The sequence below is a fragment of the Mandrillus leucophaeus genome, unplaced genomic scaffold (genome assembly GCF_000951045.1).
Source record: "Mandrillus leucophaeus isolate KB7577 unplaced genomic scaffold, Mleu.le_1.0 Scaffold490, whole genome shotgun sequence".
NCBI lineage: Eukaryota > Metazoa > Chordata > Mammalia > Primates > Cercopithecidae > Mandrillus > Mandrillus leucophaeus.
This window is the reverse complement of record NW_012105254.1, coordinates 1,970,912-1,985,877: the sequence shown is the minus strand read 5'-3', so window position 1 is coordinate 1,985,877 and position 14,966 is coordinate 1,970,912. Positions and strand designations below refer to the sequence as shown.

General features: G+C 41.4%; 1 protein-coding gene across 2 annotated transcripts in view; it reads right to left on the bottom strand.

Moving 5' to 3' along the window:
• Positions 1-9,060, bottom strand: part of AP1S2 (adaptor-related protein complex 1, sigma 2 subunit) — a 53,569-nt gene extending 44,509 nt beyond the window's left edge. For both annotated transcript variants that reach the window (XM_011995527.1, XM_011995526.1), the window contains exon 1: positions 9,001-9,060. The gene's annotated coding sequence lies outside the window, so the exon portion shown is untranslated. The remainder of the gene's footprint in view (positions 1-9,000) is intronic.
• Positions 9,061-14,966: the final 5,906 nt, after the last annotated feature.

The window sequence follows — 14,966 nt, the reverse complement described above, 5'->3', positions numbered from 1 at the left end:
GGGACTATGGGCGCATGCCACCATGCCCAGCTAATTTGTGTATTTTTTGTAGAGATGAGGTCTTGCCATGTTGCCCAAGCTGGTCTTGAACTCCTGGGCTTGAGTGATCTGCCTGCCTCAGCCTCCCAAAGTGCTAGGATTACAGATGTGAGCCACCATGCCCGGCCACTTTGTTATTTTATACCTAATTTCTATTCATGATTTAACCTTGAATTAAGGCATTTTCTTCCTCTTAAATAAAAGTCTTTCCTTCGACTGCTTCTTTTGTGCTTGTGGGTATCTCCCATTGTAAGAGTGGAGAATCATGTCTCTTCACAACTCCTTTAGAAACTGTAACTCCTCACTGTGATTTTCATCACTGCAAATTCACAGTAAGTAAATACGCTTTTCTAATTTAATTTTTCATTTGTTCTTTCTGCAACAGGGCTTTGCTTAGGAAGGCACTTGGCATTTGTCACAAAAGCCAGAAAGAGCTTTTCAGGGCACCACACAAAACAGTATGCCCTCCAAGTCAGGCAGACCCAGGCTTAAAATCTTGGCTTTTTCTCATACCTTAGCTTGCTTAATCTCTCAGAGCCTCAATTTCCTCATCTATTAAATTAGATCAATATTATATATACGTTTGAGAAAGTTATTTTGAAGACGAAATAAAGTATGCCAAGGACCCATCATGATGCTTAGTACATAGTAGGTACACAATGACACAATGGAATGTGAATATTAGTATTAATTCCCCACACAGTAACTTCCCAACAATTCTCAGCTCTCCTTAAAATAACAGAAATTTAATTTCTTTTTTTTTTTGAGACAGAGTTTTGCTCTGTTACTCAGGCTGGAGTGCAGTGGCACAATCTCGGCTCACTGCAACCTCCGCTTCCCAGGTTCAAGCGATTCTCCTGCCTCAGCCTCCCAAGTAGCTGTGATTACAGGCATACGCCATCATGCCCAGCTAATTTTGTATCAGAAATTTAATTTCTTAAGACTGTAATATTTATATTTAAAATATTTATTGCCTGGCTGGGTGCAATGGCTCACGCCTGTAATCCCAGCACTTTGAGAGACCAAGGTGGGCAGATTACTTGAGGCCAGGAGTTCGAGACCACCCTGGCCAACATAGTGAAACCGGTCTCCACCAAAAAATACAAGAAATTAGCCAGTCCTAGTGGTCTACGCCTGTAATCCCAGCTACTGGGGAGGTTGAAGCGGGAGAATCGCTTGAACCCGGAAGGGAGAGGTTGCAGTGAGCTGAGATCACACCACTGCACTCCAGCCTGGGCGACAGAGAGACCCTGTCTCAAAAATAAAACAAAATATTTAGTGTCAACTTTTCTTTTCTTTCTCTAACCTAACCATTTAACTACAGCTAAAACACTTCATATTTATTTCTAGGTTTGTTTAAAAAGTTTGTCACAATGGTAACCAAGTCCAAGGGATGTGTTTATCAGTAGCCTAGACTTTTTTCTACTACCTGTCCTCAGTGTAGATCTGAAGCTATACTTTTTTATAAACATCTTGCCCAGAGAAAAGCAATTGCAGGGTTCCTGCTTCTGTAGCCTGCCCTAACTGAGCTGAAGGCACTGGTATTTCCTTCTCATACTTTGCAGAAATTGGCTTCCTCTGTTTGATTTGAAGTCATGAATCTGGATCGCAGTGAGCGGTACACTCTGTTTAATGAATCATTAGTAGAACAGAGAAAAGAACAGACTGAATTACATGCTGGGGTGGTTAGCCAGCCTTTCCCTGAACATTGCCCTACTCCAACCTACGCTGAAACAGGGAGGCCTTTGTATGGCAACAACTCTCTCACCAGTAGTTCTGTCTGTTGAACTTAAGACCCATATTCTACATTCTTGATTGATTTTAATCTGACTTGGCAGCTTTCTTAAGTACTGTGGCCATCTGCAAGCAGAAAAAATGAAGGCTTTGTACAAACAACATAGCTGCTGGGCTCCCTGCCTTGTTTTCCCCCTTTTTGTCTTCTTGACCACATACTCCATCACCTGTGGGTATCAAATTCCAATTTGTGGCCCTTCAGGGTGAGGCTTTTTAATATTTTTATTTTTTTTGAGACAGGGTCTTGTTCTGTCACCCAGGCTGGAGTGCAGTGGTGATATCACGGCTCTCTGCAGCCTTGACCTCCTGAGCTCAAGAGATCCCTCCACCTCAGCCTCCTGAGTAGCTGCAGCTACCATGTCCAGCCAATTTTTTAAATTTTTTGTAGAGACAGGGTCTACCTATGTTGTCCAGGCTGGCCTTGAACTCCTGGACTCAAGGGATCCTCTAGCCTCAGCCTCCTGAAGTGCTGGGATTACAGGTGTGAGCCACTGTGCTCAGCTGAGGGTCAGGCTCTTGGGGCTTGCTCAGAACGTGATAAGTCAGAGAGGTAAGGGGAAAGAGAGTGGGGGTAGATAAACAGATAAACAAATAATCAAGTGATGATAAGTGCCACCCTTCTCTCCTGTGCATCTGGGGCTCCAGCCTCAGAATATTGAAGTTTCCCAAACAAGCTATGTTCTCTTACACTTCAGTGACTGTGAATGCCTATGGAGCCCTTCCTCGGCCTTCAGAAACATCTCAGTCCTTTTCAATCCTTCAGTGAGGCCTCCTTGATATTCCCCACATCATGGCCCCTCCTATGACAAATGGTTGTCCATCCACTCCTACTAATCTGGAGGCTCTTTACAAGCAGGGACCATGTATTTTTATTCTCTGCATCTCGGAACCTAGTGCAGTTCCTGGAAAATAAAGATTGCTCGATAATTCTTGGCTGATTGACTGCATGGGTAAGGGGAAAGTTGAAGCCCAACCTTGATTTATCACATAAATAATTACTGAGCACCTGTGACATGCCAGGGGTGCCAGACAAACCAACAATAAACCCATAAATGTGTCAGGTAGTGAAAAGTGCCAAGAGGTAAGATGAAGGGAGTAACAGCAGAAGACACACAATAAGTAGATCAGGAGGTGATAAATAAATCTCAAGCAAAAGAGATGCCAGAGAGGGGCTGTGGGGGTTGCTATTTCGTATAGAGTGGTCAGGGAAGGCCTCTCTGGCAAAGTGATATTTTAGCACAGATCTGAAGAAAGTGAGAGAATGAACCAGGTAAAATGTGGGAGATGAGCTTTCCAGGCAGAGTGAACAGAGTGCTTAGCAGGAGGAAGCATGGCATATTTGATGTAAGGAATTGGAAGGAAACTAGTATGGGCTAGAGTAGAGCAAGCAAAGAGGAGGGTGGTGGGAAGTGAGATCAGAAACAAAGAAGAAAGTCTGGGTGTGGCAAGCTGAGGCAGGAGGGCCGTTTGAGCCCAGGAATTCAAGACCAACTTGGGTAACATAGTAAGACATCATGTCTACAAAAAATAAAAAGAAAAAAGAAACAAAGGAGAAAAAAACACAGATGAAGATGCAGCACCTGTTGGCTGTTAGTATGAGTTTGGGCCCCGGTGAATATAACAATCAGAGAAAACTTACAAATGAGACCCTTAATGCCTATAGTTGGAAAGCAGGAGAAACACCAGAGAAATGGAGGCGATGAGTCGTGATTCTGAAAAAGGAGACAATATCAGACATAACAGTCTAGCATACTTGATGTTATTCCCAGGTAATGGATTACGATATTCAAAGAATGATTTGCAAGCACCCACACAGGAAAGTAGTGAGCTGTGGAAGGAGGAGAGAGGGGTCTCAAAGAACATCATGTCTGATCATCAGATTTGCTTTTAATTATACTTTCACTGATGATGTTAGGCTGCTTGATCAAAGTAATGTGGTACGAGTAGTGTGCAGTTTTCTCCAACGCATTTGGCAAGGACTCGGTATCCTTATGGACAGAATGGACAAGCATGCTCTGCATGATCACTGTTAGATGGCTTTGTTCTTTTTTCCCATTCTTGCTTTTTATTGCGGTAAAATATGCATAACATTAAATGAACCATTTAAATTTTTTTAAGATATACAATTCAGTGGCATTAAGTACATTCACATCATTGTACAACCATCACCACTATCTAGTTCCAGAATTTTCCATCACCCCAAAAGGAAACTCCATACCTATTAATAGTACCTCCCCATTCCCCGCTTTCTCCAGTCCCTGGAAACCACCAGTCTGCTTTCTTTCTCTATGGATTTGCTTATTCTCGACAAATATAAATTCTCTTTATATTCTTTTTATATAAATAGAATCATACGCTATCTGACCTTTTTTGTCTGGCTTCTTCCACTGAGCAAATTATTTTCAAAATTCACCCATGAGGTAGCCTATAGCAGTACTTTCTTCTTTTTTATGGATGAATAATTTTCCATTTTATGGATAGACCATATTTTGTTATCCATTCACTTGTTGATGGACATTTAGGTTGTTTCCACTTTTTGTCTGTTGTGAATTAATAGTACTGCTATGAACATCTGTATACACATTTTTATTTGAACATCTGTTTTTATTTCTTTTGGGTATACACCTAGGAGTGGAATTGCTGGGTCATATGGTAATTCTATGTTTAGCCTTTTGAAGAAATGCCAAACTGTTTTCCAAAGCAGTGACACCATTTTACATTCCCGCTAGCAGTGTATGAGGGCTCCAATTTCTCTACATCTTCAACAACACTTGTTATTTTCTGTTTTATGGAGTTTTTTTTTATAGCTATCCTAGTGGATGTGAAATGGTATCTCATAATAGATTTGATTTGCCTTTCCCTAATAACGGATGATGCTGAGCATCTTTTCATGTGCCTTTTGGTCATTTCTTTATCTTCCTTGGAGAAATATCTGTTCAAGTTTTTTTTTGAAATTTTAATTGAGTTGTTGGTCCTTTTGTCATTAGATTGTAAGAGTTATTTTTATATTTTTGATATTAGAACTTTATCAGATATACAATTTGAAAACATTTTTCCCATTCTGTAGGTTGTTTTTTCACTTCATAGTGTCCTTTAATTCACAAAAGTTTTTCATTTCCATGAAATCCAGTATATCTGTTTTTTTCTTGTATTGCTTATGCTTTTGGTGTCATGTCTAAGAATCCACTGCCAAATCCAGAGTTATGAAGATTTACCCCTAGGTATTTTTTCTAAGAGTTTTATAGTTTTAGCATTCCTACTAAGCTACTACTCTATATATTCATGGAGAAGTTGGAAGGGGCAGGGAGCACTCTATCTATCATGTAACAGTGGGAATTGTGAAGGCCTTGGGCAGTCAGTCAGAGGAAGGACCTCTTGGTTAGAGGAACATCTTGCTGTCAGAAGCCTGCCAGGGGAGTTGGCGTCCCAGCACCCATTCAGCCTGAAGAGCTGACAGACCTTCTTCCAGGGGCATTAAACACAAGCTTCCTTTCAGGAGCAGAAGTTAACTGGACCTTAAGTGGGGTTTCTACAGTGAAATCAGAGATTAGAAAAGACACTGTATGAATAGGTAGGCTACAAAAAGTAATGCAGAACCAACTGTGCAGCTCTGCAGAGCTCTCCTGATGCACGTATGGGTAAGGAGTACTGAAACAAAATCCCAAGAGGTGATCAGAAGCCTCTTGGCTGCTTTTCCAGAAGCCTTGTAGAAACTGCTTGACTTGGTCTGGGGTGATGACCAGACAGAACAGGAGGTGTTAGCCTCTGCACACACTCTTCCCTTGGCTATGTCTATGTGGTTTTCCTACATGTTCTAACTCTTTGTCCTCCTTTCACTTAAAAAAAATTTTTTTTAGAGACAGGGTCTTACTCTTGCTCTGTCACCCAGGCTGAAGTGCAGTGGTGTGACCACAGCTCACTGCAGCCTCAAAGTCCTGAACTCAAGCAATCGTCCTGCCTCAGCCTCCCAAGTAGCTAGAACTACAGGCATGCCACCATGCCTGGTTAACTTGAAAAAGAAAAAATTTTTTAAAAAATGAAGTCTCTCTATGTTGCTCATGCTAGTCTTGAACTCCTGGGCTCAAGTGATTCTCCAACCTCAGCCTCCCAAGTAGCTGGAACTACAAGCATGCAATACCATGCCTGGCCATCTTTCTTTTATTTTTAAGAACACTTGTGATGACATCAGGCTCACCCAGTAATTGGGGACAATCTCCTGGTCTTCAAGTCAGCTGATTAGCAACTTTAACTCCTCTTTGCTGTGTAAGGTAACTGTATTAGTCAATTTTCATGCTGTTAATAAAGACATAACCATGACTGGGTAATTTACAAATGAAAGAGGTTTAATTGATTCACAGTTCAGCATGGCTGGTGAGGCCTCAGGAAACTTACAGTCATGGTAGAAGGGGAAGCAAACACGCCCTTCTTTACATGGTGATATGGTTTGGCTGTGTCCCCAACCAAATCTCATCTTGAATTGTAGCTCCCATAATTCTCATGTGTCATGGGAGGGACCCGGTGGAAGATAAATGAATCATGGAGGCAGTTTCCCCCATACTGTTCTGGTGGTAGTGAATGAGTCTCATGACATCTGATGGTTTTATAAGGGGAAACCCTTTTCGCTTGGTTCTCATTCTCTCTCTTGTCTGCTGCCATGTAAGATGTGCCTTTTGCCTTCCACCATGATTGTGAGGCCTCCCCAGCCACATGGAGCTGTGAGTCCTTTAAACCTCTTTCCTTTATAAATTACCCAATCTCAGGTATGTCTTAATCAGTAGCATGAAAATGGACTAATAGACATGGTGGCAGCAAGGAGAAGTGCAGAGCGAAGGTGGGGTAGCCCCTTATAAAACCATCAGATCTTGTAAGAACTCATTCACTACCATGAGAATAACAGCATGGGGATAACTGTTCACGTGATTCAGCTACCTCTCACGGGGTCCCTCCAATGTCGTGGGGATTATGGGAACTACAATTCAAGATGAGATTTGGGTGGGGACATAGCCAAACCATATCATTCTGCCTTTGGCCCCTCCCAAATCTCATGACTCTATCAAAAAAAAAAAAAAAAAAAAAGGAAAAAGAAAAAAACACAATCATGCCTTTCCACAATTCCCCAAAGTCTTAACTCATTCTAGTATTAACCCAAAAGTCCAAGTTCAAAGTCTCATCTGAGACAAGGCAAGTCCCTTCTGCCTGTGATCCTGTAAAATCAAAAACAAGTTAGTTATTTCCTCAATACAATGGGAGTACAGACATTGGGTAAATATACTCATTCCAAATGGGAGACATTGGCCAAAATGAAGGGGTACAGGCCCCATGCAAGTCTGAAATCCAGCAGGGTAATCAAATCGTAAAGCTTTGAAATGATCTCCTTTGACTCTATGTCTCACATACAGGTCATGTTGATGCAAGAGGTGGGTTCCCGTGGTCTTGGGCACCTCTGCCCCAGTGGCTTTGCAGGGTACAGTCTCCCTCCTGGCTGCTTTCACAGGCTGGTGCTGAGTGTCTGTGACTTTTCCAGGTGCATGATGCAAGCTGTTGGTGGATCTACCATTCTGAGGTCTGGAGGATGGTGGCCCTCTTCTCACAGCTCCACTAGGCAGTGTTCCAGTGGGGACTCTGTGTGGGGTCTCCCACCCCACAAATTGCCTTTTGCACTGGCCTAGCAGAGGTTCTCCATGAGGGCCCTGCCCCTGCAGCAAACTTCTGCCTGGGCACCCAGGCATTTCCATACATCCTCTGAAATCTAGGCGGAAGTTCCTGAACCTCAATTCTTGACTTCCATGTACCTGCCAGCCCAACACCACGTGGAAGCTGCCAAGGCTCGGGGCTTGCACCCTCTGAAGCCATGGCTCAAGCTGTACTGTGGCTCTTTTTAGCCACGGCTGCAGAGGCTGGGACACAGAGCACCAAGTCCATAGGCTGCACACAGCAGCAGGAGGGCCCTGGACCTGGCCCAGGAAACCAATTTTCCCTCCTAGGCCTCCAGGGTTGTGATGGGAGGGGCTGCTGTGAAGGTCTCTGACATGCCCTGAAAACAAGTTTTCCTAATTGTCTTGGTGATTAATATTTGGCTCCTCATTCCTTATGCAAATTTCTGCAGTCAGCTTGAATGTCTTCTCAGAAAATAGATTTTTCTTTTCTATTGCATCGTCAGGTTGCAGATTTTCTGAACTTTTATGCTCTGCTTCCCTTTTAAACATAAGTTTCAATTCCAAGCCATATCTTGGTAAATGAATAAAACTGAATGCTTTTAAGAGCACTCAAGTCACATCTTAAACACTTTGCTGCTTCGAAATTTCTTCCACCAGATACCCTAAATCATCTCTCTCAAGTTCAAGGTTCTACAGATCTCTAGGGCGGGGGCAAAATGCTGCCAGACTCTTTGTTAAAGCATAGCAAGAATCACCTTTGGTCCACTTCCCAATAAGTTCATCATCTCCATCTGAGACCACCTCGGCCTGGACCTTATTGTTCATATCACTGTCTCAGCATTTTGGTCAAAACCATTCAACAAGTCTCTAGGAAGTTCCAAACTTTCCCACATTTTCCTATCTTCTTCTGAACCTTCCAAACTGTTCCAACCTCTGCCTGTTACCCAGTTCTAGTCACTTCCACATTTTCAGGTATCTTTACAGCAGCACCCCACTACCCAGTACCAATTTACTGTATTAGTCTGTTCTCATGCTGCTAATAAAGACATACCCAAGACTGGGTTCTGTTCTCATGCTGCTAATAAAGACATATCCAAGACTGGGTAATTTATAAAGGAAAGAGGTTTAATTGACTCACAGTTTGCAGGGCTAGGGAAGCCTCAGGAAACTTACGAACGTGGCAGAAGGGGAAGCAAACACGTCCTTCTTCACATGACAACAGCAAGAAGCAGAGTGAAGTTGGGGAAAGGGGAAAGCCCTTATAAAACCATCAAATCTTTTGAGAACTCACTCAGTATTATGAGAACAGCAGCATGGAGGTAGCTGCCCCCATGATTCCATTACCTCCCTCTGGGTACCTCCATGACACGTGAGGATCATGGGAACTACAATTCAAGATGAGATTTAGGTGGGGACACAGCCCAGCCACATCATATCAGTAACCTATTCACAGCTTCTAGGGATTAGGACAGACACAGGTATCTTTGGTGGGGGGCCTTATTCTGCTTACCACATCTTTGTCATCTTTAGGACTTGAAAGGCTCTCCAAACTTCTGAGGAGTTGCTCAACATTCTTACCTGGAATGGAATGAAATTATGGGCATCTTTATTGTCCGACATTTTTCTTTCATTGCAAATAGTCTGCTCTAGGGCTTCTGCAGTCTTTGGGCATAAGCCTTGTGACCACCTAGTCACTGGTCATTTCAACTCAGCCAGGTGACTTGCCAACAACAACCCCAAGGAAGACATATCCCACCCACAAGTGAACCCTTCTGTCTTTGGAAAACACAGAAACACCTATAGCATTAGGTCAAGTGGTATTTGCCCCACATTGAGTGCCAGCTATTACATCCTGGGGCAAGGACAAATACTACACACAGCACATAATGCAGGAATAAAGCAGATTGGCTGAGGAAGCTTAGAGATAGAGTGTCAATGAAATATATGGCAGACAATGTCATACATACATTGTGTCACCCCTCCCCCTACCTAAACTCTTCTCTTTCTATGCATAAGCGTTTTGGGGCTGGGTATGGTTGGAAGCATCAATGCTTGGCTCCAGGAGAAGGACTGTGCTCCCCAGTACTGATACAGAAGTTGGGAGAGGGTAAGGGACACCTGACTGGGAATGTGTTATTAGGAATTAGAAGGACATGGGTTAATGGGTAATGGAATGGCCTTGCCTAGGTAAGGATCATCCTAATGCTGTATGTGAACCATCTGAAATTTACATATAGCAACCACGACTCTTGGCTGAAAATCTTGCAGTCATTTCTAGGAGACAGCCTGTTGCTAGGCTCCCTGAGAAGAGGCACAGGGTGGTCCAGCAGACTGCCCTTTTTGGTGATGGCAAACTGATCAAATTTTCAGATGACACTAGAATGAAAGGAATACCAATTTCAGAATCAGGATTTGAAAGATCGCAGCAAGCCAGAAAGATGAATAAAACCTAACCAGATGACATATATTTGTGATTTCTTTCTTTTTTCTTTTCTCTTCTCTTCTTTTGCAAGTGTGTCTGAACACCTCAACAGCATTAAGTTCAGAATGTGTAAGATGGGTCGCCTGTGGAAAAAACTTAGAGGTTTTCTAGGCCAGTTGAAAGACTAAAATATGTATGAATTGGAGATTAATTTTAAGGATTTGATTTTTCCTTCAAAGAGTAAGAACTAGAAAAAATAAGCATCTGCTTAAGAAAAATCAACAATGAAATTGCTACTAGTGCTCTTAACAAGAGCTCAGAGGCTACCCCGCTAGTAATAAACCAAGGAATGCAATAAAAATACTTGGATTTATTTCCAATATCCGTAACAGATGATTGGTAAAATTTCAGCAATATGTCTTCTTCTAAACCAGCAAACTCAAAAGCCACTGGTTACCAAACATTTTGCTTGATGTACTGATATCTCTCCTCCACTCGTAGGAGCAGATTTTGCTAAGAACTCTACCTACCAACCTGTCCCCTGACCCCCATGCCATATGTAATTCAATTAATGAATGGAACATGTAATGGGGGTGTGAGTGGGAGTAGAAAAATCACAATTTAGACACTGAAGGAAACCAAAACATTTTACCCCAAAATACGGCTTCTTGCTATTGTTACCAGAAAGGGGCCCCAATCCAGACCCCAAGAGAGGGTTCTTAGATCTCTTGTTAAGAAAGAATTTGGGGTGAATCCATAGAGTAAAGTGAAAGCAACTTTGTTAAGAAAGTAAAGGAATAAAAGAATGGCTACTCCATAGCCAGAGCAGCAGTATGGGCTGCTCGACTGAGTATACTTACAATTATTTCTTGATTATATGCTAAACAAGGGGTGAATTATTCATGAGTTTTCCAGGAAAGGGGCGGAGATTTCCCAGAACTGAGGGTCCTGTGGAGTCCTAATTAAGGAGAGGGAGTTGGGCTGGCAGGACCAAGGGAAAGCAAAAAGAGAAAGCAGATAAGCTATAAGTCTGCATTTCTTCATGGTCCCAGACATGTAGCCCTCCTGTGCCCAACTTATCACCAGACACCTGCAAGTTAGCTCACTGCAACCTTGGCATTATCAGTACTGCCCAAAGCCCTCTTGAGCACACAGCACAGCACCATTCTGTAAAATCCCCAGCAAGCCTTAGTCTTTGTAGTCAGCTCCTCTCTTGCTGTCTTCCTGTTGCTACCTTGCAACGTATTTTCCTACTTTCTTTAACAAATCTGCCTTTCTTTACCTACAACTGTCTTGGTAAATTCTTCTTTACCAGCTCCAGGTAGTTGCTGCTCACCTGCAACAGATCCCTCCCCTTTTTAGACCATACAGGGTAACTTTTGAATGTTGCCATGGCATTTGTAAACTGTCATGGTACCGGTGGGAGTGTCTTTTAGCATGCTAACATATTACTATTAGCATACAATGAGCAGTGAGGATGACTAGAGGTCACTTTCATCACCATTTTAGTTTTTGTGGGTTTTGGCTGGCTTCTTTACCACATCCTGTTTTATCAGCAGGGTCTTTATGACCCGTGTTTTCTGATACCAGTCCTGCCAACTTCCTACTTCATCCTGTGACTAAGAAGGTCTGACTTCCAGGGAATGCAGCCCAGTAGGTCACAGCCTTATTTTACCCAGCCCCTATTCAAGATGGAGTTGCTCTGGTTTGATTGCCTCTGACAGTATCAGGAGTATTTTGAAATAAAGGCCCTTAAAGATCAACATATACTGGAAGACTTTCCCCTAAAACCAGACAGATTCCCCAAGGAGAACAATTGTTTTTTCTTCCCCTATCTGTTATCTCATTATCTATTGCAAAAAATAAGACTGAAGATTGTAACTACACCTGAACTAACCCTTTCACAAGATAATGTCTCATTCAATTTCCGAAGAGAATCATTTACAAGTTAATCTCCGATCCCCATCTATTCATTCTTCCTAGTAATCATTTATTGCCCCTCAATAGAATTACCTGTACTCCCCATCTCCCTCCCACTCTCTAAAACAAAACTAAACTAAACTAAACTAAACTAAACTAAATAAATATCAGGGCCCTATTGGGATATTTGTTGTAATCACTCTGTGATTCTCCTCCGTACCTGTTAATGCATTTGTATGCCTTCTCTCCTATTAAATAAATTTGCATGCCTTCTCTGCCTTTTGTGAGTATATTTTCAGTGAACCTTCAGAGGGCAAAGGGGAAGTTTTCCCTTTGCCCCTACAACACCAAGTCAGAAACTATATTATTCTAGAGTCACAAATTTTTTAAAACTTCAAAATCTATCAAAATGCTAATATAATATTTTTCATCTTCAATATCATGAGAGCACCAAAGAACAAGCCAATTTCTTTTAAAAATATTTATGAAAAAGTAAATTATAGAATTCCATTCAATTTTTAACTATGTATAATATTTATGAGTCCACAAATTGCAAATGAAAACTATGAAAAAGGTAATAAAAGTGATTTGTTTCCAACAGGGAAACAGGCATTAGAAAATTCGAATCTGCTCTTGCAAAGTCTTATTCACCACATTTCCCCTGGGTGCCTAAATTGTTAGCATCATACTTATAGATTTTCGGTTAAAGAATGCCTCCTCCTAAGGATTGAATTTTTACAACTGAGTTTAATTTTGACAATTTTAGCTGATGTCCAAAAATATAACTCTTAGCCAGACGCAGAAAAAAATCTGCTTAGAATGACCCAGGAATATTTGTACAACCTGTCCAATTCCAGTATTCACCATTTATATCATTTGCATGACTTCAACTTAAATCTTTTGGCTTGTACTGTTCCTTCAACATGCAAACAGCAGGAGGAGAAAGGGAGCTGATAAATAATACATCGAAGCATATTACAATTTTCAAGTGTTGAAAGGAAATTCATCTAAACGTTACAGCAGGTATAATTTTAAAGTAATATTTTGTGTTTGAAAACACAAACAAGTACTCTGTGTAATGTGGTAGTGTTTGAATGTAAGTTCTGAATATTTAAAACTTTTCAAAAAAACAAATTCATATTTCAAAAACCTATTTCTATCCTAGCAGAGAGGAAAATAGGGATCTTTCTAAAGTCGAGGGTAAAATTATTTAAGTGCTATATCTGGAGAATATGACATTTTCATGAGCAGCACACATAACATTTAAGTCAGCATGAGGCTATTGGATGATTCTAAAATAAATAAGCTGAGTCTCAGACAGTACTCAGGTAGGAAACACCACAGTTGTCTTCTCAATTAATCTCAGTCCTATTCATTTCAAACCTGTTTTTTCTCTTCAAGTTTCTTGCAGACTAGAATGTTGGTATTTTGTTTTGTTTTAATTTTTGTAGGGACAGAGTCTCCCTATGTTGCTCAGGCTGGTCTTGAACTCCTGGCTTCAAGTGATCCTCCCACCTCAGCCTCTGGAGTACCTGAGATTACACCTTGCCAGGCCAGAATGTTGGTATTTGATAAGTTACCAAAAGGAAGCATAGATGAGGGCAATACTCCTAATAAAAATAGATTTTTGGAGTGCTGAATTACAAATAATCACCTCTTTTAGTTATAAACCTGCCTCGAAAAAGATATGAATGTATTTTAAGTTTTGTCCCCAGTATATATATATTTACGTGTAAATTTATTTATAGATACATTTACATTCTACCCTTTTGCAATCAATTTTTTTTTTTTTTTTTTTTTTTTTGAGATGGAGTCTTGCTCTGTCGCCCAGGCTGGAGTACAGTGGCGCAATCTTGGCTCACTGCAAGCTCCACCTCCCGGGTTCATGCCATTCTCCTGCCTCAGCCTCCCGTGTAGCTGGGACTACAGGCGCCCACCACCGCACCCGGCTAATTTTTTGTATTTTTAGTAGAGACGGGGTTTCACCATGTTAGCCAGGATGGTCTCGATCTCCTGACCTCGTGATCCACCCGTCTCGGTCTCCCAAAGTGCTGGGATTACAGGCGTGAGCCACGGCGCCCGGCCTTTTGCAATCTATTTTTAAGTCTGTGGTAGTAATTCGTATCATGACCTGGAACACTACTACAGTTTTAACTAACATGAACATCCCCATAGCGTTGTTATTATCAGGAATGAAAAAATGGCAGATTATAGACCAAGCCCAACTCACTAATCTCCCCATCCCTACACAGAATGTCCTGGTATAAGTGGACTGATGGCTAAAACAGGAATTGTTTGTGTTTTCTAGAAATGAGGAATATATTGAGAACATGAAATATGCATTTACTGGCAAATTCATCCTCTTTCTGAGGGGGGAGTCCACTGATTTCCAGTGTCTTTTATTCTACATACTTGCTTTCTTCTCTCTCTCTCTTTTTGCTTTTTTTAAAGAGATGGGGTCTTGCTATGTTGTGCAGGCTGCAGTGGCTGTTCACAGGCACAACCATAGTGCACTACAGCTTCAAATTCCTGGGCTCAAGCTAAGAGTACAGGTGGGGGCCACTGTCCCCGACTCTGCTTCCTTCCCCTCAAAGTTCTTCAAGTGGCCCCAAATTACCACCTCTTCAGTTTGCAGGCCCTTCTGTTAAGTGAGTCTAGAAGGGGTGGCCACAAGAAATGTTTCAGATGTTGCTTCTGTATCTGGCCTGCCTCCTCCCTCAGTCGTGAATTAGGATCAGCACTATTTCCTGTTTTTCCCTCAGAAGCAATTTGTCCCTTTTCACTGTCACATCTTACCAGGAAACATCCAGCTTTGCACCCCACTTTGTCAGAGGAATGAAATTGTGTGGTTTAATTAAGGTCAGGGCCAATGGATTAAGAGAAAAAAATTCTGGAAGTTCAAGGCTCATTATATAGCATATACATATACACACACACATATATAATTATGTAGCTCATTATATATAGTTATAGCTCAGACATTTTATTTTCTTGAAAAGTAAATATAAAAGTAAAAAATCTATATATTATTATATATGTTTATTATATATAGTTATAGCTTTTCTTTTCTTTTCCTTTCTTTTTTTAAATTTTTAATTTTTTTTTTTTGAGACAGAGTCTGGCTCTGTCGCCCA